Consider the following 25967-nt stretch of genomic DNA (forward strand, 5'->3'; position numbering starts at 1 on the left):
CCAGGCGTTAGTGACAGACGTTACGTAGTTGGGTGCCTTCGTCTGTTTTTGCTGCTTTTGCGAACAAATTAGTCTGTAGCGCAACAGGGTTCGAAAACTTTGAATGTCGACAATGAGATCCTATAACAGTAGGTACTAATACTATTAGCCACAGTAATTATTACACACACACACACACACACAGAAAACCGTAGGCGCGTATAATAAATGGTTTATTGAATTGAGTGGTATACAATTGGCAGAAATAAAATAGATTTGAATAGTAAGGCTCTGAGGTAACAATGGCAGCGGAAGTGTGAAACGGAAATTGTTATAATAAAGAACGAGAATTTATAGTGGTTACAGTTTGTGGTATTATAGCCGACGCTGTAGAACGCGTCGAATTGCCATAACAATACCGAAACAGATTATTGTGTTTCTGCTTATATCGCAGTTGTGTATCTGACAAGGTCAGTTTAATACATGTCACAGCAAATTACTGTAGTATAACGACAAATATTTATAGCAAAATGTAATAATCAATTATTTAAGATGTGAATGCTTGAGCAGTTGAATAAATTTCTAAAATACATTTTTTACAAATTTCATACTAATATAATAAATGAAATAAAAATTATTTTACAATATATAAGGTAAAGTCTTGTTTTGACCAAAAAATGTATTGCATTATATTAAGGATTTTAAAAATACATTAGATTTTCTATAGTATAATACTATGTTCTTACAGTCAAATTTCCTTAATTTCGTAAAAATGAAATTAAGTTAATTTCAAGTGTTCATACTGCCCCTAATTAAGGAAATCATATGTTTTTTGTTTACAAATCGAATGTTAAAAATTATATGCTTTAAACACCAATTGTATCTGGCAAATTTAAAAACTTGATTATTTTAACGATAAAGTATGGCATTCAGTAGTTTTATTAGCTTTAGCGGATTTCAGGTATGTGAAGCATTATTTTTCACTCCATTTTAAATTAATAACAGCTACAGTTTTTTCTTTATATTCAAATTTAAAAATTTGCACCACTTTCAAAATAATTCCCGGTTTTATTAATTGTTATTAATTTATCAATTGTCCTTGACATTTATTTTAAAGAAATGTTATTTTTTCGTTATCTCAACTTTATCTTTTGCTTAGAATTTATCTTACGCATAGTTGCATGAAAAATGTTCCTTAAATTCAGCCTTTAAGGCCTTTTCCTTAATTTCCTTCTAACCTCAAAACTGAAAAACATTTTGTATGGATTTTTGGGAAACTAAGGTGTGTCTGAACATTGTATAAAACATATATTACACTGTAAATAAATTAAATAAATTTAGAAAATAAATCTATTATCTGAAAATGTGGAATCTTCGGTTTTTATATTTGAAAAAAAAAATACATTTAAAGTGAAATGAAGACTAATTTGAATTAAGCTTTTTTTTATCTAGGAATTCATTCTTATATAATGAAGACGTATGAGAACACTAACCAAATTGGTCAATAATACCTTAAGATAAGGTATAAGGTATTTATTAAGGTAATAAACCTTAAGATGATTCAATTAAGCTGAAATTTTAGTTAGATTTTTAACTGGATTTTATAGAATCAACAAAAAAATTTTGAAAAAAAAATTAAATTTTTTGAATCCATCTCGATTTTTTAATATTTTAATATGACATTTATAACTTTGAGATGGTCAATATATGACATTTTTTTATGTACACTAAAAATGATTTACGAAGTTAACCGAAATGTTTGTAATAATAAAATTGTATAACATTATATATCGAACCGTATTAAATGTTAATTTTTTATACCTAACACAAAAGTAATTTGTTAAAATTTTCTATTTAAAAAAAATGTAATATAAACTGAGAATAAAAATAATCAACAGAAACTGAACGTACCTTATAAAATCATCCATTTATTGTTAACTCATTAGATAAGTGATGTACAGATCAAGTCAATTCTTTTGTTTTCATATAAAAAATAAAAACTATAATTACTTTTTTGACAATATAACACGTATTATGCACTATTTCCTTCACTATTTACTGTTTAAAACTTTAGAATGGTTTATTTTTTTTTTTGTTACGAACACTACAGATTTATTAAACTATAAAAAGCATGTTTTGTTTTTTTTTGTATAAAATTGTCATTATATTTATACTATTTCAATTATTCAGGCAATCCGTGCCGCCTACCGGATACCTTTGTATATCTAACCGAATATCATTTAAATTAAAAAATATTTTTATTGTGACTATTGCATTATATCTAATTAATTTAGTTTTATTATTTCGTTTTATTTGAAACAGTACAAAAATATTAAAATGATTTTTTTGGTGACTAAGTTCGAAGACGTGCGGTTCAATGCTTTTCGCACTGCAACTTTTGACATTGTCATCAATTAACGCAAAACTGTCTCATGTTTCCCTTGAATAGCTTTTTTTGGTCTAAAAATGTTAATTTAAACGATTTAAGTATACAGGGTAACACTAAATGATTTAATAGTTTTATAAACACTATATAATTAAATTGTCGTATATAAATGATAATTTTAATAATGGTTATTTTAAAACTCTGTGGTTCGAATTTAATAGAGTTTAATTCATCATAATTGCTATCCAAAAATGTTATAAGGATAATTAAATCAATAAATCTTTTCAAAGTGCGCTAATAACGGATATATGACAATATGTTATCTAAAACAGCTGTATTGTCAGATCAAAAATTCACTTAATTAAAATGATGCATTGACTCTGAGCTTCATATTTGGCAGGGCAGGAATTCGATTCGTGGTACTTACATTCTCAAAAAATTATTTGCGACTAATTAAATACAAAAATTATTGCCAAGACCACTGATGATAGGTATTTGGCAATTCTCGAAACAGATGTATGGTCAGCCAAAAATTCAAATAATTAAATATAATATAAAATGAATTTTTGTTGTTGTAGTTCTTAATTAAAATTTTAAAATGTTTGAATTTGAAAATTTCCTTCCTTTATTCGAAATAGATATTTTGTTATAACATAATATTTTAATTAAACTTATTTGTAAAATATTTTAACAATATGAAGATTTAAAAAAATATTATTGTTTGTAATTTCTCCAACAGTAATATTATAATGTAAGATATTTAAAATTATTTTTAAATATTTAAACAATTATGATAGCTTGAAATCTGTGTTGAAATGAAAACACCCAGTAAATTTAAAAACTTATAGTTTACAATAATAAATAACCAAATAAATCGCATAATCTTCACTTACGTGCTTCATTCAAAATTTTGCTTATTATTAAACTTTCAGTTTGTTTCTTTTACTAAAAATTTTGTTACTGCCGAAATTAGTGGAAAAACAGTTGTCTGTAAAGAAATAAAAAAATAACATATGTTTTATCTAAATGCTTTCAAATATTAATTTAGATTTTATTAAAAAAATTGTTTTTATGAAAATGAAAAAGTGAAGATAAAATTGAGCTAGTTAAGAAGCTATAAAATGTTTCAGATAAAAATAAATACAAATCTCAGCAATTAATAAACTAAAAATTACTTTTTTAACAATAAATTAATTTAAAACTTAGAATAATCAAGGTAGCAAATCTTACTTCATAAACTGATTACATCGCAACAAGCCTTTAAAAACTTTTTATGTAGATTAACTTTTCAATATTATATACAACAATATATACAATATAAATTTAAGAATCAATTTTAAAATAATAAATTAATTTAAAACTTAGAATAATCAAGGTAGCAAATCTTACTTTATAAAGTCATTGTATCGTGAGCAGGCTTTAAAAGGTTTTTTTATATAGGTCAACATTTCAATATTCTTTATATCTTATGAGTATTTTAAATAACATGACATTGTTACTATTTAGTATATTAAAATAATCTTAAAGTTATATGTTAAGTCATCAGCATATCAAATTTTATTTTTTAAGACTTTTTATGCAGTTTGATTATTATTCTTGCCGATTTTATTATTTTTTTAATTATTTACGTTTAGCCTATCAGGTACTGAAATAAAATACTTGCAAGTCTACAAATTTAAAGGTTAAATAATACAATTAGTGTCTCGTATACATATAGAGTACATAACTTATCTTTTTTAAGAGTGATATATTCATTCCAATGCTAGAGGTTAAATAATACAATTAGTGTCTCGTATGTATATATAATATATAGCATATCTTTTTCAAGAGTGATATGCTCATTCCCATGCTAGAGGTTAAAATAAAAGAATTAATGTCTCGAATACATAGACAATACATAACTAATCTTTTTTAAGAGTGATATACTCATTCCAATGCTAGAAGTTAAATAATACAATTAGCGACTCGTATACATATACAATACCTCCAGCTCAAAAAGTACACGGATTTTGTAAATAAAACACAAATTTAAATTTTATTCCAAATTTATTTTATCTCCTTCAAAATATGCTCCTTTTGAAGCGATACACATATGCTAACGCTTAACCCAATCTTCCATACACTTATCATAGGCCCGTGCAGGTATGACTTTTAGTTCCTTCGGCGAAATCTCTTTTACCGATTGAATCGACTCAAAACGCTTAAAACGAAGGGTAATTTGAGTTTCGGGAATAGGAAAAAGTCGCTCGACGCCAGATCTGGCGAATACAGTTCCTAAGCGATGACAGTGGTGCCGTGTTTAGTCAAAAAATCGCGTACAACAAGAATTTTTCATAGTAAAAATCGCTAAATGCACTTGAAATAGTCTCACATTAACAGCTGCTGTAAACAAACTAATTGATAGATGGCGCTCAAATTTGTACCATATGTCAAGAAAGGGTGTACCAACATAACAAAAAAAATTTCTTAAAAAGGTCTATTAATTATGTTAAGGAGTAGTTAACAAACAACAAAATCCGGATACTTTTTGAGCAAAAGGTATATATAACTTGTCTTATTCAAGAGTGATATATTCCAATGCGGTAATTTTGATGTGTTTTTATAGAATAATTTATCTTTGGTCTACGAATAGATTTTAATTTCGGTAATTACTTATTCTTTAATGTCAAGAATTGCTAGATCGATTTATAATATACTGTATTTTCTTGTTGCTTTCTCATTCCTTATTGAAGATCGTTTTTTCTGTAAGTTCATTTTGCAAGCCACGTTATACGTTATTGATGATTTTCAAAGTAATTGATGGAAAAAATTTTGTGTGTCTCTTAAAATCAAAAGACAAAATCTTATCAAACTGAAATGTGCAGATGTTAGTCACTTTCGGAATTTTTAGCCGACTTTTGACCACTCTTGTGATTGTTGATTTGAGTATGAACTTTAGCATTGGATTCATGTTTTATCCATGGTCACATACTGCACAATAGAATAAGAATTGAAATAATAGAATTTTGTTATACCAAAATAACGCCAAATAATGCTCGAAATCATCAATACTTTATTGGTTTAGGTAACGTATTTCTTATTTCTACATTTTCCAAAAAAGAATTTTTTTGAGCAGTAACTATTATAAACAATACTTTATTTTTAAAACCGTAGATTGGTTTCAATGTACAATTATGTTAAGCTGATAAGTCGAATTTTTTTGTATTCGTTATATTTAGCTAAAAAATTTTTTTCAACATTTTAATGGGCATGTCATTTGTTTAAATAATTAAAATTATTTAAGGCCATATGCTTCCCTACAAGAGAAGGACAGCAATCAGTAAGTCATAACATTATTAACTTAAATTATTTAATATAAAATTTTTGGAATTTATTTATCGACCTGTTTTTTTTATAATGCTTTTTATATATATGTTTTTATAAAATTAATTTTTTTTATTATATTCTATATTTCTATATTTCCGTGAGCGTCATCATCAGGATCACGATCTATCATAAATTAATTTTACTAAAACAATATATACGTCATCTACTTTATTCTAACGTTTATATTGTACTGATACAGTACAATACAATATAGTACAATACAATATAGTACAATACAATATAGTATAATACAATATAGTACAATACAATACAGTACAATACAATACAGTACAATATACACGTTAGAATAAAGAGGATGACGTAGATATAGTTTTAATAATATTATTTTATCTTAGATCGTGGTCCTGATGATGACTCTCACGGAGAGTCTAAATATAGAATATAATAAAAAATATTAAACGTTGAATTATTTAACATAAAAAAGTGACCTATAGCCGGATTAAAAAATATATGAAAATCATTAAATCATATAAGTTATATAGACGTTATGTACTTTAAAATATTTATATTAGCTTAAGCTTTCATTTTATATGTAGTAGCTTTCATTGAGAAGAAAAATAAATATTTATTAACAATATTTATGAATCCGCTAAAAATTAAATTGAATTAATTTTAATAAATTTTTATATAGGAATATAATTTTTCTCCAACACAACTTTTAAAAATTTATTTAAACTTTTCTTAAAAAAAAATATTTTTCTTTTATAACTTTTAACTAAGTTTATTTTATACGAAATTCTATTCTTTCAAAAATTTGTTTCCATTTACTCAATATATTTTTATTCTAAAAATGAAATGTAACCAAATTTAGAAGTTCACGGTTCAAATAAAGTGCTTGAAAGCGAAAATTCAACTGGGAATATAGTGTAAATATATACTAAAGTGGCGACCTTTTCTGTGCATGTTGGTGTATGAATGCAAGAGTACTAAAAAAAATTTTATTGACAATATTTCTGGCAATTGAAAATATGCTTTCTAGAATAGCAATATATACAGTTGAAAAAACTGAAAGTAGGAAAATAAAGTTACAAACTTGACTCGTTGCCAATTCCCCAGACAAAGTAAAAAATTAAAAGTGAATATTGCACATACTTGGATAGACACTAAAAACAAGAGATTTAATACAAACGTTTAAATATGCATGGCAAATAAAAGCTAGTCAAGAGCATAAGTAAAAATGTTGAAAGAATATACATACAGATTTAGATATGAGTAGTTATATATAAAGGTATATTAACTCCAGGGAATAATATTTATATTAAATATTTAATAGGTCAAAGCAAAATTTAATGCACAAATAAAACAATTTTTTCTGATATTGTAACATTGCCATAAACATATTATTTGATATTTGACTCAAATATTATAGAATTATTATAAATGAAATTATTTAGTGATGTTGATCATAATAGGTTTTTTAATTATTTTAAGGGTATGTATCGTACTTATACGAGTAATCAAAGATGTCTTAATGCAAGAGACAAAAATATAAATACAGTCAAAGTTCCATAACTCGAAGTACCATTTTCCAAAAAATGATTCGATTTATAGAGAATTCGAGTTAGAGAATTATTTTATTTTTTTTTTAATTTGAAAGAAACTAGAATTACATTTTAAGATATTTATTTATTTATTTGAAATTAAATACATCACAGAAGTTATAGTGAAGCAAAATATTCAGAAATTAGGGTTTAGGAATTTTATTTTTTTTCTTATTTTAAAAAGAGTAAAAAAAGATTCCAATTTATTTAAACCCTTATAGTGATCATCAGTTGGAGTATCATTTGTTTGTAAATAAATATTCAGAATTTTGAATGAGTCTTCTACTTCATTCCTGGAAGACTGATAAACAATTTCATCCGCTGAAATCTCATCATGACTTATCGTTGCGTTTAGAATCGGATCCGCTAATTCAGAGCTATAATGTTCAATAATATCGTCATCTGTAGGCAAGGTTGATCTACAAAATTCATTGACAAGCTTAATATATTCGTTAAGAGTACCATTGGAAGCTATTTTTTATTTATTTTAAATCACGCTGCAAGCGACTGGTATTTGCACAAAGACGCAACATAAGAAAGAAAAAAAAAACCTTTTGTTTTGAGAAAAGAGACTTCTCCTAACACCAAAATGGATTCATACTTAAAACAAAAATTCGACTATTCGAGTTATGGAGAAATATTTTTATTAATCAACAGTTGTGACTGATTTTCAGTCAAAATCAGATTTTAACGCCTAATTGCAATATTTGTACCGAGATCCTGAAGGGTTTCAGACACAATAACTCAATAACTCTTCTTCCGCTCCTCCATATGTAAATATTCTATTATAAAAATCTAAATTTAAAAAGCAATTTTTTTTTACTATTCCATTAATATTACAACTATCATAGATATCTAGTAATACTTTTAACAAATGAAGTTTGGAAGTTTGAGTCATCTTAAATCATCATTTAAGATAACATGTTAGTGATAATTTCAATTCATTTCATACAATTTGAATATATAAATAGTTTTTTTTTTTTGTAAAGAACAGAATTTAACTTAATTTAATACTTAAGTAGGTTGGAAGTGTGCGTTTTAGACGTTTTTTGTACCCTAGTTCCAAGGCAGGGAGTCTTGTCATTTCCAAATTTGTGTGCTGCAGCAATTTAGATATACGGTTAGCACTGCTTTTTTAAATTGTGTCATGTAGATTAGGGATTTTCAGTTCTTTATGAATATCGTCGTTTGTGATATACCATCTAGTATCTACTATTGTTCGCAGGATTTTTGATTGCAGCTTCTGGATAGTTTTTATATTTGTCTAACAAGTGCTTCTCCATATTTCAATTCCATATTTCCAAATCGGAACATCAACTGTTTTGTAAATTAATAGTTTGTTATCAATTAACAGACTAGAATTTTTACCAAAAAGCCAATATAAATCTTCAAATCTTTGATGCGCTTCCCTTTTCTTCTGTATTATATGCTCCTTCCAATTCAGCTCTTGGTCTAATAGCATGCCCAGGTATTTGGCTTTCTTGCAGATTGGTATATCAATGTTTAAAATTTTCAGTTTCTGTTCTTTCAAATTAAATTGTTTTAAAAACAATAAACAAAAAAATTTAAGTTTAACCATATAACATACTTGTTACTATTCGTTAAAAGATAGGTATATCAAACATATCAAACTTAAGCATTACATCAATAATAATTTTATTATCTTTACATTTATGTCAATAAATGTTGAATGTCGTAGAAGTCTAATTTATGTTACTCAATAATTGGCTATGATCTATGAAAATATAAGGGTCTAGTGCATAACACACAAGGTGACATTTAAATGTCAAACACGGTTGTTCCTGTTTTCCATTTCTACACGAATGTTTGTTTATTGATTTATATGATTGCTAGTATCATTCTCTATGTATCTATGTATCTGTAACTCGCCAGACTTGCAGTGACTTACATTTAGCACAAAATACAATTCCAAATACGTAGAAATAGTCAAAATGGCGCCATAAACCTTTTGGACTAACGAGCTGAAAAGTGTGATGTTTTCCATGTACGGTTGTGAGTTGAAATTGCTTTTTTAGCTAACATAAAGCGTTACTATACATTAGAGTAATGTACATTGTGCAAACATTAAACTTGTTTATAAAGCAAAGTCCACACACAACTTGCCAACAGAAATTCAAAAATTACCAAAGTTTTATGTTTACCGGTAAATGCGGAATATTTTGGAAATTCGCAATGCGTTGTCCTTGCGCTGAATTTTCAATTTTAATGCCTTTTGCAAAATTTAAACAATTTTTTTCCGTTATTTTTTTTTTTTTCATAAAACGAGTAAGGATTGTATAAAGTTTTTTTCAGTAAAAGTTTTTCCATACGGTTTGTAAGCACACTGATAAACACATGGACTTACAAGGAAAAGTAAGGGAAATACACAGAAACCATATATAAACACAGAAACCACGAAAGCTATTCAAAAAAAATTAAATATATTTTTATATCCGTTCTGTACACGACACATGGCTTACCGAGAACATATAATGGATTTTTTCACATGAAGATTGTAAATAAATAAAGTAAAATGTTCATTGCGTTTTGAAAGGTATTAAATTTACTGTTTATGAAATATTTACAAGCTTTGTAATCTGCCCACAGGCAGCTGCAAATTTTATAAAATTTTTTATCTATATTTAATATTTGTGTAAATAGTTAGTAATAATTTAAACATGAATAAATTTTAATCAAATACTTCATAATTATGAATCGTGATATTATTGCCCACGAGCTGAATGCAAACTAACTACAATCTTTTAACTCAAAACGTTTAAAATCATAAATACCATACATTAAAAACATCCAAAGAATTAAAAAAATTATAAATTTGTAAGAGTATCTACTAATTTTTTTATTTTTTTTACCTTGTGTGGAAACTTCAATATCCTTCACACACATTATTATGTTACATATAAGTTATATATTGCGCTTTATGCTTTGACGTACATAATTATAAGATCTAATTAATAATCCAATAATTTTTTTCGTTATAATTACTCACGGTATCAAAAACTAATTAAAAGTTTGCATTGGATTTTATATTGCTTGGTAGCAGTGGATTTTTCGCCGTTTTGCTACCACATTTCTCGCAAAAACCCTATTATAGAAGAGTAGAGACTAAATCCATCCCGCCGAGTAAAGATAATTTAATAGGTCTTTCGTCTTCACCGATGAACAGTCTGATAAACTATCAAAAAAGTATCTTCCTAAGAACTTAACGCTGAAGCACCTGGACGCTAAAGCCGGGCATTCACAGAGAAAATGTATTATGGTTTCTCTTTCCCGTGGGTATCCCCAACTTCTGCAGTGAGGATTATGAGGAATGCGCAGTTTCTCTACGTGGTTTCCTATACACCAATGCCCAGAAAGAACTGCAGTAAGCCTTGCACTGTTCACGCGGTCTCTTTTGATGAGTTCCGAGGATCTACTTTTGTTACAGGTGGGCCATGTTAACATGAAAGTTCCACATGACTTTAGTGATTTCCATCTGTTATTGGTAAGTTTCAAAAAGTAGAGGAAGGTACTTCTCTTAATATCTCTTAATAGGAATAAGATTTTATGTAATACAAATAATTTTATCGATGCACTACACAACACTTGCAAAAAATTTGGTGTTTTTACGTATGAGATGACCATATTTATATATTAGCCGTAAATTTGTTCTTTTAGAGTAGTAAAAAATATTCGAAACTCACGCTAGAAACCATGTGAAGTAACACAAATACTCTTAAAATTTTCAGAGTTAAGTTTTACTCGCAAAAAATTTCACGTCTTAAAGTTTGTAAACAGTTTTTATTTTAAAAGTTTAGGATAACAGTCTCTAGATTCCCAGCCTTTCAAGCATCATGACAAAAGTATTACATATGAAAAGTACTCTATTCTCACAATGTATGATGTATATATAGAAAAATATAGGTCCTAACTTACACATTCTTAACTATGTTTTAAACTCGTGACATTATAAAAAAACTTGATGTGTGTTCAACATCAGTTTATGTTAGACAAAGTGACAAATCCAATTTTAAAATTTTTCCGAGCATGCCCAAGAATAGTAAGCTTACAAAGACGTGCACTGAGTAAGTGAACAAAACTTATGAACAACTTTTACGAAGTGACAGGCTAAAATATCGTACAAGACTGACTAACCGCAATAAAAGGAAAGCAGAAGTTTTATTGTTGAAGAAAAGTTAAAAATTAAAATGACTTAAGCAAACAAATCAATTTTTACAATTTCTATTTTGTAATTAGTTTTATGTTATCTTTGCTATTGTAACAATTTTTATTTGTACGTTAAAACTGTCATTGCCACTTAGGTTTCTGTCAGCTGAACATGGAAGTGTACATCAATGCGGACACTATGGAATATGACATAACTTTGAAGTTGTATCTCTTAATATTTTTTACAAAAATTTTTCAAAATAAATAATAAGGAAACCAAATTGCAATGTACAAAATGACTACGGTTTATGACAACAAACGTGATAAACGTAAAAATTTGTTATTAATCTGAAGAGACTTAAAAGTGTATTAAATGCATTTATTTTGCGTTTAATTTAATATAAAAAATTTGGTAGACGTGCTTAAATAAGAATATTAATGTTGAAAATTTTAATAATTTCAAATATTTAACAATTCATATAAAACTTCAAGACATCTTTAATAAATTCATGGTTACCATCATATAACAATTAAAATTATATCACACGACATATCATTCATCCAATTCCAATGAACTAAAAAATAGAATACTATCTTCTATAAAAAAATTTTTTATATCCGACACAATTTATCTGACTTTTAGTTAAAATTTATCAAACTAACTTTTAATTTAATATAAATATTTGATTTAATTTCCGTCTTCATCTCTGCTAGACTACAAGCATTCATCATAAATTTAAAGCTTTAACTAAACCATTTCTTAAACTGAGAAAGAAATGTAATTATGCAAAAAAGATATCAGCAATGTAAATTAAAACTTATTCGAGAATTTTAAGTTATATAGGAATTAATAGGACTTTAATTTCTTTTGCTTTATTGTATACTGTTTTTTTATTATATGGAGGTTGAAGGCGAATATTTTGAAACAATATTTTTTTGATCATTATCAGATTTCTAGTAATATTAAAGTGATTTTTTTTAACACAGTTAGCATTTTTAATTGGTGAAAATCATTAGGTTAGGTTAGGTTAGGTTATACCGGCGATCCCAGGGGGATCCAATTAGGCCCGCAGGTCCATTGTGTTACCGTATTATTAAAAACCCAAGCACTAAAACTATCTAGAACCTTTGACAAAGCATATGATGCTATTTAAAGGGAGGTCTCGAAGTTCACCATCATTAAAAAATTAAAGAAACATTTTTTTCAGTCGTTTTTTAATTGTTTTAATAATTTGATAATTTTTATTTAATTTAATTTTAATTCAAAATCTTTAATAATCTTAATTTTTAAACAATAAAAATATTAACAATGGATTATAGTTATTTGTTATATGTATTGAAAGACATGTTTAATTTCAGAAGTATTTCCTTTTTAATATACCTATGTCTATATCTTGTATCATAAATATACCTACCATAGGTATGTATGAATTGTATAATAATTAATAAATGCTTAAAATAATATTTTTATTTTCTGTATATGAAAATATTATCTAATTTTTGCTTTTCTTAAAATTTATAAATATATATAAACATAAATATATTTATGTACTAATATTTAATTTAAAAATATTTATAAAATATGTTCACCATTACAAAATTTTAAACAGTTATAGTGAACTAGGGACATGGGTTCGGATGGCCAGAGTATTCACCTTACATCATTTAAAAGATCATTTTCAGGTCTTTAAATTGATTATTCGATTTAAAATAGCCATATCTTTTTATCACTTCTTCAAGCAGATATAATATAAAAAGAAAATACACAATAACATTAAACAAATTTTTTTAGTTACACTTTCTTTGTACGTTTTTAAATTAGATGCAATTAAGAAATGAGAAAACATGTTTCCATAAAATGCAAAATAGAAATTTAAAATCAAAGTTATGACGGCAACTTTATACAAGAAAATAGTTTAAAAAAACATGAACCTCTGAATGGAATGCAAATCAAATGCAAAATGACTAAATTAGAAAAAATATTGCAGAACTATGTCAATAGGATGTCAATACTATGTCAATAAGTAATAGGTGATGTATTAATTTTTTAAAAATTCGGATACTTGCTTTAAATTATTGGAGTTTACGGAAGCAGTTGCTTTTACTTATATTTCTTTCAATATTCTGCAACCTAAATATGTGTACAAATAAAATGTATGTAAAACTAAAAGGCTTTTAAAAGTAATTTTAAAGGCCTGCCATGATAGGATCTTCTAACAAAATTTATCGTCTAGATCACGACTATCCATACCAGATATGATCGCGGGCCAATACATATCACTGAATAGGTTGAAGAGCCGTAGAAATAAATACATACGTTCATAATTTTTGCGGAGAAAATTAAAAATACGACTATAATGATAAATTTAGTTTTATTAATTCTTCATTAATTTATCTTTTATAATTCTATCGATATCAGTATTATTAATATTAGTAGCTGCTACACGAAAAATATTTTATTTTTTATGTAATGACTGAATACGAGTATTTGGCCTAATTGTACGAAGAAATATATACTAAAATCTTTGTTAAATTCATTTATTTAAGATACGATAAAAATAAAATAATGTGATGTTACTAAAATATATAAAAGAAAAATTTGCCTAATTATCGTAGACGCATGAGGCCCGTGGGTCCTGCTTTATACAGCCCTGGTCTAGATATAAATTTTGTCAGTCATTTTGAAGTTCTGTTTTATCCAATCCTGAGTACGATTATGTCCGTAATGTATTTCAGTCTTATGAGAATTTAAAGAATTACCATATACTTATAAATTAAAATTTAGCTATAAGAACTTTCCAAATGCTTTAAAGAACACATATATTAGATATGTGATCAACCCCAGCAATGTACTAATATTTAGTTTTAATAACTGCATATTCAAGAATCTGAAGATAAACGAGATTTTAGATAATATGCCATACAATCTGCTAGCATTAATAGTATAGCATTATTATTGCTATAATGTATTAATAACATGAACTCCTTAGTGCTTCTTAAATACATATTTAACAAACTCAGTTTGGAGACAATCTTAATAAAAAATATTTACTAAAGAAATTAATGCTTTTATAATGATTTTTAGAACAGAAGAATTAAATAAAATAAATAAAAATTTTATTAAAATTTTATTTGAATCTACCGAATCGTTAAATAATATTATCTTTTTTCCTTGTCGAAGGACTTCTTTGTAAGAAGTTTTCATTCAATAAATAATGTGTATACAAAAAAAATTGTACTGAAATTTAACAATTTAAAAAACTATAATCAATTAATTCAATTATTCAATAGATGCTTTTTGATTTCGTTCTAATAAAACGCAGCAAACGAATTTGTTAATTAACTTTTAAAACGAATTAACGAAACTTTAATTTAAAACAATACAAGTCAACTACAAATTTAGGTCAGTTGGCTAATTAGCACTGACTCTGAGCTTGAAATTTGATAACATAGGTTATGTGTTCAACCCTTCTTACTTGCACTCTAAAAAATTATTTACGAATGATTAAATATGAGATATGTTCCCAAAAATACCATTGTTAAAGGGTATTTGGAAATCAGCGGAATAGTTTAATGGTCAGCGAAAATTGAATGAATTAAAAATAAAATTTTGTTTTATTCAAATAAAAAATAAGAAAATTGTTTTTTCATCATATTTAATTTTTCACATATTTAGAAAATGTTTATAGGATTTAATAAAAGATATATTATTTATTTATACTCGTTTTTCGATTGGTATATGTAAAAGTTCTATTAAAAGCGTTAATTTCTTATTTGCCGAAATCGGACGGCAACATTTGTCAATCTCTTCATATTGTACAAGCTTTGTGAAATGTGTATTTATACTCCTAATAATTTGTATTCATACTCCTACTACTATTCTAATGCATAAGGTTTTAATTGAACGATGTTACTAACGCGTCATCTTACTAATATATAGAAGCTCAGAATTCTAATTATCACCATAAAATATTTAAATATTTATTTAATAAATATAAATATAAGATATTTAAGGTTAAACCACTATTAAAACACCATTTTCTTAATAAAGTTAGCATGTTTCATAAAAATATAAAAAATTGGGTCTAATGTTAAAATAAACTGTTAAACTAAAAAAGGGTAAGTACTTTGGAGAATTGCTGCTAATTCGGAGGCAATATTCTTAACTAATAAATATTAATTACGATCTTGATGTGTTCCAATATTATTTATTATATAAAACACAACACCGTTGTAGCAAGTATATTCAGTTTAAAAGGAACTATGTCAAAAATAAGTTTAAAAGTTAAAATTGAAATCTTTTTTTATAATATATTAAAAAGCCTACTTCACATAAGAAACATAATGTCCTAAATAAAACTTTACTTAATTACAGCTATTTTTTTAAAAATGAATTAATATTAAGACAACTTTTAGGTTCTCTCTATATATAACATGTATATAGTGTATCACTCATACGATATGTTGTTCGGTGAAATATTTAATTCTGATTGTGAGCTTAGTTTTCTTATTTTCCCTATCCTTCATCTTTCATTATTATTTACCTCGAATGTGTATTGAATTTTTTGATATATTTAATAAAAATCGTGAACAATTATATTAAAATTATGTATTCTGATAACAAGTACTACTGACATAGGGCAATAATTGGTAAAAATGTTTAGAGCAGATAAGATCGTTTAGATTTTTTATTATTACATTAATTTAGAAAAATATTATAATTTTTTATTTGTACAAAACGATAAATTTAAAAAAACTAGATTTGCAACTTATTTTTACCTTATTTATTTTATTATTTAGTAAACATTACTTAGAATTTTGAAAACATAGATTTTTTTGAGTTTTTGTGTATCACATATTACATATGATATACATACTATATATTTTGAAAAATGAAGAGCATATTTTGTGTAAGTTACTATTTTTGTTACTCACCAAAGGTGTACTGTAAGTTGATACTAGGTTATACATTATACCATATATCATATATTGTGGGACAGCGCACCATCCAACAAGCGGCCCCACTGAAGTGAAGGATTAGCCGAAGTAGACAACGAAACGATTTGGGTCCTTTTTCGTTCTTCTATTCTCGGAAGACGTTATTGAGTTAAAGCTGGAGTGTTTTCCTCAGCAAGAAATATGTTTTTGTGGTTATACTTGAAGTTTCCATGTCCTGGCCAAGGGTTTTGGCATCATGACTGTAGTATGATGAAGTAGTGAAGTTATCCACTTATCGATATAGGCTGCAGTCATGTTGTAGCCCAATGTTATTAAATATATTATGTATAAATGTTTCTATATATATTTCTGATATTTAAGTGTAAGTTTCATATTTAACAACAATTTTATTATATACCACTTTTTTTATTTTGTTTTATTTGTGTGTTCATTTATTTTTTTAAATTATAAAAGAGTTCATAAATAACTTTAATAGAAATTTAAGCCCATCATCAAATCGTTAGTACTGACATACAGTAAAAAATATTAAACGTTAATATATCGCTTAAATTTTTAGCTGATTTTTGACTTTTATCTTTGTAATATATTTATATTTTCCACAATAAAATTCTGAACACAAAATATATGGGATATATATAGTATTATGATATAATTCCTACTTAATGAATATAATTAAATTTATTCGACATTATATTGCTATTGAATTAAAATAAATGTGCAAATGTACCTAATTACGAATTATTTCAACAAAAGCTGAAATTAAAATGCATTTATTGACAATTTACTCACAATTATATTAAAATCGTTTTTACTAAATTCATTAAAATATGTTCCAAAGTGCTAAATCAAACTACCATTTGTTATAAATCTACTGAGAGAAATGTAAATAGAAAAATCACATTTTAGCTTCTTTCCCGAAAAAAGAAAACAAATTCTTTTGTAAGCTAAATTTTAGAAGATAAACATCTATATTTCATGCGCATTACTAATATAACACCTTTGTCCTATTTCAGCTTTAATCACGATATTTTCCATATTTCCTGGCAACAAAGCATTCGATTGGCATGCCTACAGGTTTTGTTTATGAAATTGCTTACTAATCTGCGCTATTAATCTATGCTATTAAAAATAATATAATAAAAGTTTTATTTACTTTGCATTGACGCAAAATGTTTCATAGTAATTTGATCAAATTCTTTTTCGCCATATATTCACTTGCAATTTGTGTTAAAAACAACGCTTTAATCAATATCAATATGGGCATGTAAACTTATCCATAACTGCTTTGAGATACAATATGAATGATGATTTCATTCATATTTTATTATATTGGAAACTCTAAGAGAGTTCCAGAATGTTTTTACTGAATATTATTTACATAATTTTATACAAAATAATGTATGATATTTTTAGAATAAATTAATATTATTAAAAATATTATTAAACTATTATTATTTTATATATTATCTATGTAATGCCAAAATTAACAGCTGAAATTAAAAATTTTTAAAATTATTAAAAAAGAATATGCATAAATAAATAAATTAATAAATAAATAATTTGACATATATGAACATGTAGCATTATGACCGTTACATAGCACTATCAATTAAAATACATATTTGTGTTAAAGGAAGGCGTTAAAAATATTCACGATACTAAAGCCTAGTAAGCGTTATTATAGCTACTGTAACTGTATTCTCTAGACCCATAAATATCCTTCGAACTGTTCCTAAATATTCGACAGAATCCTTTTTGTGAAGTTATTCTCTCAAACAATTTGGTTTTCGAGGAAATCATGGAGAGTAGAATTAGTGAATCACCTTACAAATTTTAAAGACAAAATATTTTTCTGGAATAAGTATTCCTTAATGTAGCACAAGCGTTTGACAAAGAGTTACACGAAAGCATGACATAGTTTCAAATATGCTCATAAGATAGAATGTGATTTGAAGTAAAAAAAAACTAAAAATAAAAGAACAACATTATTATATATGACATGGACATAGTTTCTGAAGCTCTTCAGGTTAGTGTTCAGTGGCCAGTGATAAATATACTGTTTTTTAACCTTAAACTTGTTTCTTGCACTGTTGCTGGCGACAAAGCTATTCTTACCTCACAACAAATAAGTTTTATTTGAGAAGCATTTAAGGATCTCCACGAATATTTCAATCTGATTGAATTTCGTTAGCAAACTGGCATATTTGTATAAATGCAAGTAAAAGTGATCATATTTTATGTTTTGCATAAAGACCTATATCTTTCAATTATGTTAATAGGTACCACCATTCCACAAGTGAAAACTGTATCTTACGCTATGTTTGAGGATTTTTAGTACAAAAATAGGTACTGGAATTTATGTATATAAATAGGAAAAAGTATAATTGTATTAATTTCAGGACACATTATTTTGGATCAGAAACTTTGAAAATATATAAAATAATAACAAGCAGTGAAAGAATATTAATATTGCAGTCACTCTGTTGCAATTTTATTGGCATTTGACCTTTTACAATGATGATTAACAATAAATAAAGAATAAAGAACAAACTTAAATTGCTGAATTTATTCGATATTTAAGTTATCGAAAGAAGAAAAACTATCACTGAAAATGATGTTTGGATTCCGTTTCGTCATTTCAATATTCAAGGGATTAAATCGCGAATATTACCTAGTATGACATGTGTAAGCTATCAAAATAACATATGTTCTAACAGTTAAAAGTTACTGACATTTAACAACATATATAATCATTTTGATACACTTTTACAATATAATAAATATATACATATATGGTGACTAACAGGCTCAAATTTTCAGATTCCAGTGCGGTTGTAGGCATAACTGGCACGTGCGCCAACATAATTTCTCTGAAGCTCCCGTAAAACCATATATTTCATTTTATTGTATAGGACATACTCGTCTTGAACAGCATTTGTCTGCCATTAGTGCTGAAGTCATGATTTAGTCTCTTGCTCCTCACACTACGCCACTAATTAGTTCCCAAAGATAAGTTGATAAATCAACGCGTTATTCAGTTTTTAAGTTGATCGAATAAAATTATATAAACTGTACTATAACAAATCTTTTACTAGGTGGATTGATAAATACCAGGATGGATTTTGTTTTTACAGGATAGCGCACCCGCTCACACGTCACTGAAAACCATGGCAAAATTAAATGAATTACAGTACCAATTTTTTCGTTACCCAAAGTATTCTCCCAGTGTTTACTACCTGTTTCCAAACTTGAAAATATGGCTCCAGTGAAAGAGATTTGCAAAAAATGATGAAGTTGAATGAGAAACTGAATTACATTTTGGAGGACTTGATAAATCGTATTATTCAAAAGATATCCAAATGTTGAAAGATCGTTAGATTCGGTATATCGAGCTAATAGGTGACTATATTGAAGCATAAAAGAGTTTTCTTTTACTTAGTCCGGGTATTTATCAATCTACCTAGTACTGCGATTTATAAAATTTCGATTTCTATTGAAAAGAGAAATGATTAGAACTGGAAATATTACACTATTATGTATTCATTAAACTTATACAGATTATGGCTTGCAATATTATTGGATCAATATATGGAATACTATTATTTGAATTTTTTGCTTATTAACAAAAAACTACGTTTATTTGCTTAATTTAATATGAATATATAATCTCATTTCAGCAATTACTTTTTCAATGTTTTTTTCGTATCCCTTTCCGCTCACTAACATTTTTTTAAAGTTTTATCTAAAATATTTTATAAAGAGGTTTTTCTAAAAGTAATGAAGTACAACAAAATTTTTTTTATATTATTTTAATTAATTGAATTTTTGGTTGACTATACAGCTGTTTCGGGTATTGCCAAATACTCATCATCAGTGGTCTTGGAAATAATTCTTGTATTAAATTATTGGTAAGTAATTTTTTGAGACTGCAAGTTTACTAGGAATCGAACTCGTGCCCTGCCAAATTTGAAGCTCAGAGTCAGCGCACCTTAACCAACTAACCCAAAGCAGCATTTGACTTTTATGTTCGCACATTTTTCTGAAGTTTTGTTACGTTGCTGTGAAAGTTTAATTAACAAATTCACTTGCTGTGTTTATATTAGAACGAAATCATAAAGCAGCTGTAGAATAATTGAATTCATTAATTATATTTTTATTGTAAATTGTTAAATATCAATACTATTCTGTGAAGTACGGGCGACTCGTGGAGAATTTCATTTAATGAAATCCTGTCAACACGACGGGTAATATTTCTTTCATAATTTCTTTTGAAGATTTTTAATTTATTAATCAATATTACAATGTAATATATTGTAGTCTTCATATCTTAAGCAGGTTAAAAAAATAAAAGCATAGGTTTCTCAAGAGTAAACTAGTACTTTAATTCTACAGATGCATATAAGGTAATTAAGTACTGCCTTTGTTTTTTTTTATTTTCATATGTTATAATTAATATCATTTAAATTGAAAAATCAAAATATTCATTAAAATGCCGCTAGATTTTTCCGTATAAAGGGATATCTCATATTTCCATTTTAATCACACACAGAGAAAAATAATTACAAGCAACGTGTTAACATTTTCGCACACAATAAATACCATAAGCCAGTCATGTTCGTCCCCTTGAGGTTATATTCCTTTGTCCTTAATATCCTTTTACACTGATTTAACACTTTTTACGCAAAAAAAAATTAAATTATACATATTTATATAGACACGTATATTTACACAACAGTATGTACGCTTACGTTCTCGCACACTTATCACCGTCATATTTACTTTCATAGGCATATGCAAAATAGCTTCCGTCATTTATTTGGGGAAAAAATTTCTACACCAACAAAATTTCAAAAGTAAAAATTGCAACAACAACAACAAAGTATACCGTACTATTTTGTTGTTGGCTGTGTTTTATTATGATTACATTTTGAGGCGCGTTTTGTACGTATTGAAATGCATTAATATTGCGTGCCTCCCACACTTATGCCACGTCCTTACTTAATATTAACAAACTTAAAAGCAAGCACAATAAAAAAAAATAAGCAGAAATTAATGATAGACGCGTGATCAAACCACTACCTCAAAAGTACCGTAGAAGAGAGTATAAAAATGGTTAAAAATAATACAAACGCATGAAGCATATCCCTTTTTTAATATTATGTTGTATGTACTCGTACATGCATAGAGACATACAAAGTACCTACTTATGAACGTTAAGCAAACAAGTTTATATTTTGAAAACGTACTTAAAATGTGGAACGCAAACAGAAAAGCTTGCACACACAAAAATTTTGATTCTTTGGAATTTGTTTTTAATTTTCACAATTAATTGAAGTATACTTTACTTTCACATTTATATGCTTCTTCTTCTTCCTCGTTCATGTTCCCAATCTTTTCACTGGGTTATGTACTGCTGGCTGATTCTACCACCACTGCTACTAGTGTTTTTGTAACTGCTTCATTGTTTGAATGTATTTTGGCTAGTCAACTATGCTTAGAAGAATTTTAGCTGGTTGAACAGAACTTGCCGCAAGGCTCAGAAATTCTTTTTGGTTTTTCATTTCCTAACATTTTTTATGTTTACAGAAACATATGTTTGAGCAGAAAAAACTTCGAAAAGAATGTTTATAACAAAGAGAGCGTAGAGTTAAAAGAGTAAAATAATTTTTGTTCCAAGTTCACACTGTTCCTATTATCTGCAGCTTATAACATTCAAGGTTTCGTTTCATTTTGTAATACGATTTTTCATATTTCCTTATTAAGGAAATATAATACACTTACAAAAAAATTGATACAAATTTAAAAACCTGTCAAAAGCACATTTGTATACAAAAAACAAATCGTTAAGGCGGTGTGCGGGTTCGAGTAAATTGATGGTAAATTGAGTGAAATAGTTAATTATGTCGGTATGGCAGCGAATGTTGGTATTTACTAGAATTTCGGGTAAATTCTTTAAAAATTAGGATAATTAGGTGTTACCATTGTGAAAATTTTATAAAATGTTTAATAAATAAATAAATAAATTTGTTAACTTTTGACTAAATATAATAAATAAGTGTAAAAAATAAATAAATAAATATTTACATAAGTGCAGTGCAAAAAATCCCTAGAAAATTTCAATTTTACCACAATTTACTCGAACACGGCCTAAATAATCATATCCTTGGAATAACCTGTTAAATTATTTATAATTACCTGTATTGATATTGATCATGTTACAATGCAAAAACATCCACATTATCTATTGTGTACTTGGATTTACATATGTACTGTCTTAGTTATTAAATTATAATATTAGTGATATCATTAGTTCAGATAAGATAAATTTATTATTTAGACAAGAAAAAAAAATTTTATGTATTCGATTATATCAGAATAATTGCTATATCTGCATATACATACAATTTTTTTTTTGTTGTACTACATTTCGTATTTTACAATCTAATTATATATTTACTTTTATATCAACTTATAACTGCATAACTCTATTATTAATATTATTGTAATGATAATTACGGGTAATTGATGTTTTGTTATAGCTTTTACTCCCTTCATACACAAATTGTGAAACGGTTGTATTAAGTCTCTTAACCTCTTCGTATTAAAGTATAGTTTATGCAGTAAATATATATTTTGGCTATTTGCTACAATGATTCTATATCCATTAACATATCATATAATTAATTTGTATAATGACTAATAAGACATTTTTAGTCAAAATTTAATGTTATAATGCAAAATTAGTGTATTTCCAACACTTCAAGTTTCGGAGATCACTTTTTTTGGATTCAAATCCTTTTCCTGTAACATACTTTTTAAGTCTGCAGAGGGATGGTACTTCAACAATTTAAACTGGAATTTGTTTTTTGCATTATTTTGATGAAACAGCATTTTTTCTTATACGTTTGCAAAGGTCTGCAACGTTCGATAGACATTTCTAAAGACATCTTAAGATGCTTATCTGTCATTGCCGTCTGATATTACACAAATAGTCCCAAACCCTCTTCATAACTGAAACCTAAGGTCTTATGGGTGGGACTCGGTGTATAGGCGAATTGTTTATTTCCCAGTGAGTGTTAAGTATCTGTCAAGGGTGCCACGTGGGGACTGTGTAAAAACTTGGATTAAGCACGTGAACTAGGTTATTATTACGTAAACTAGGTTAAGTACTTTTACTGATTATTGTTACTTTTTTAAGTTAGTCGATGAAGAAATAATATTTAATGTTAATAATTACATATTGTTGTTGATTATTTTTCAGTGATTGAAACGTATTTTTTTTTGTTTGTTTTTACTTCAATCTGTTATCCTTTAAGTGCCAATAATCTTTTTGAACTACGATCATTCAAAATGATATCGTTGGTTTTTGTTTTGAAAGAAAGCCATTTTTATAATTTAAAAATACATGAAAACAGGATGAATATAAATCTCGATCTATAACGTTATTAGATCAATTTTATTCTTACAATTGCTGTTAACTGAGCTGGTGCGTCATTGTGGTTAAATAAATTATGTTTTCCCATGTTAACAAAATGTTAAATGTTTATTTTATTAAGTTGAAGAAGTCTTTTAGAATTTAATATTTTAGTGGTTCGTCCGAACCTTGTTTTAAAAATTTCTTTTTAATAAAGAAATATCTTTCTAAAAAATTATTTGTGGACAATAATATAATGAACAATGAATTACTTTTAAAGCTTATTTTTATTCAAAATAATTAAAAACAATTTTTAAAACAATTCGATGTGTTTTGATTAATAAATAATTTTAGTGGTAAGTGGTGTTATACTGAGGAATTGTTTTTGTGTCGACCGTTTGAAACAATTTTAGGGACATTCAAGTTATGATGTCATTTTACGGTTCCAGATATGAGTTGACAAATTATCAAAAACTACATACAAAGGACCTAAATCTAAGACACTATGAAGAATATTCGAATTATGATGTATGTCACACCTAATGGCAAGGTCCGAATAATATATTTAAAAAGAATTCTTCAAAATCTAAATTCCATGAATATTTTATTTACTTTCACTTTTGGAACCATAAAATGGGTAGCCCTGTACCAAATTAATTAGTCTACCTAATAAACAACATTTATTTGCGTTGAAAAGACAGCCAGACAGACTTATTAAGATACAGACGCAAAGAAAGATAGGTGGATACTACTAAATTTGTTTCTTATGTCGAGTTGATTAAGAATATATTTACTTTCATAACATTTACAAACATCAAGACAAGCTTAAATATTTTCAAGAATATGAACAAAATTAAAAAGAATTAAAGGAAAAAGAATAAAGGTTTTTTAAAGTAAAATGCAGGGTAATATTAAAATTTTATACGTTAAACTTTCATTTTACCATACAGTCTGTGATAAGATGATTTATTTACATTTCTGTCTATTTTTTAAAATAAAAAGAAAAATTATATTCATTTAACTACTGACTGTATCGTTAGGGGCGTTTTTGGTCTTATATGGGTGACCGCTTGTTAAAAGCGGAATGGTGATAAAGAGTTTCGCATATTCATAATAAAGTTAAAGAGTTCCATGAATTTCAGAAAAATATCCACATAATTGTATGAGTACATCAGTCATTTATACTTATGTATTTATGAATGTAAAGAAGCATCTGTACAGAAGTACAACAATAAATAAAAAAAATAAAATTAAAATATGTATATATATAGCATATGCGATATACATAGAGATATATATAAAGTAAATAAGAGAAACACGATTGCAACTAAGGGAATTTGTGCGTAATTTAAAGAACGACATTTGTGGATTCTTTAGTGTTATTGTGGTAATTTACTCTGGCTGGCAGTCTCTGTTGCCGTGCATTGGTAAAATGTTTTACTGATTACAGTTTGGTGGATTTGTCACTGAAACCGTACTAAAGAACTTAGAAACAATATATAATGAATCGTGTTACACACAAACAAATCATATGAAAAAAACCTATTGTTGAAAGAATTTCGTACACAATGCCATTATAATAATGAAAATAATAACAATAATACAAGCTATTAATTGGACACATTCATACTAAATCAAATTTCATATCTGTAGCACTATTTTAACGCCGTACTCATTTATTATCTGAATTCTGTTTCCGTCCCACAATCACACATGACTTGAATACAGTCATTTAATATTATTTATTACTATTTTAATTCTTTTAGTTTTTCTCACTGCAAACGAGCATATTTTTTATTTTTCGGCTTCTTAAAATATTTCTTATTTTATATCTTTTCCAAATCGTTCTTAATGGATTGCATAAAATACTTTTTTAAAGTGGGCATACTTATTCACAGAGATACATTCTGAGTATGCAAATGTCATATATCAAAAAGTCATAATATATATATATATATAATTAAGGCTTTATGTAAGAAAACTTATAACTTATTCACTTATTATCAAGTGGGCACTGAAATTTGCCAGTTAGTTAATAGGACTAACATACATTCAAGATCAAGGCTGAAATATAAGTTAGGAACTTGAGCATTGAAAGTTTTTGCAGCCTTGGCTACTTATGGAAAAATACTATTAG

The 25967-nt window shown here is 26.8% G+C and overlaps 1 protein-coding gene across 4 annotated transcripts in view; it reads right to left on the reverse strand.

The window, feature by feature from the left end:
• LOC119669251 (galactosylgalactosylxylosylprotein 3-beta-glucuronosyltransferase P) overlaps positions 1 to 25967 on the reverse strand; it is a 56894-nt gene that overhangs the window by 24631 nt on the left and 6296 nt on the right. For 2 of the 4 annotated variants that reach the window (XM_038079075.1, XM_038079078.1), the window contains exon 3: positions 3259 to 3353. The exons of 1 other annotated variant lie outside the window; for it this stretch is intronic. The gene's annotated coding sequence lies outside the window, so the exon portion shown is untranslated. Of the gene's footprint in view, positions 1 to 3258; positions 3354 to 16392; positions 16466 to 25967 lie in introns of those variants that run through there. One more of the 4 variants, XM_038079076.1, reaches the window with a different exon arrangement.

The sequence above is a fragment of the Teleopsis dalmanni genome, chromosome 1, assembly GCF_002237135.1.
Source record: "Teleopsis dalmanni isolate 2A chromosome 1, ASM223713v2, whole genome shotgun sequence".
Lineage (NCBI taxonomy): Eukaryota > Metazoa > Arthropoda > Insecta > Diptera > Diopsidae > Teleopsis > Teleopsis dalmanni.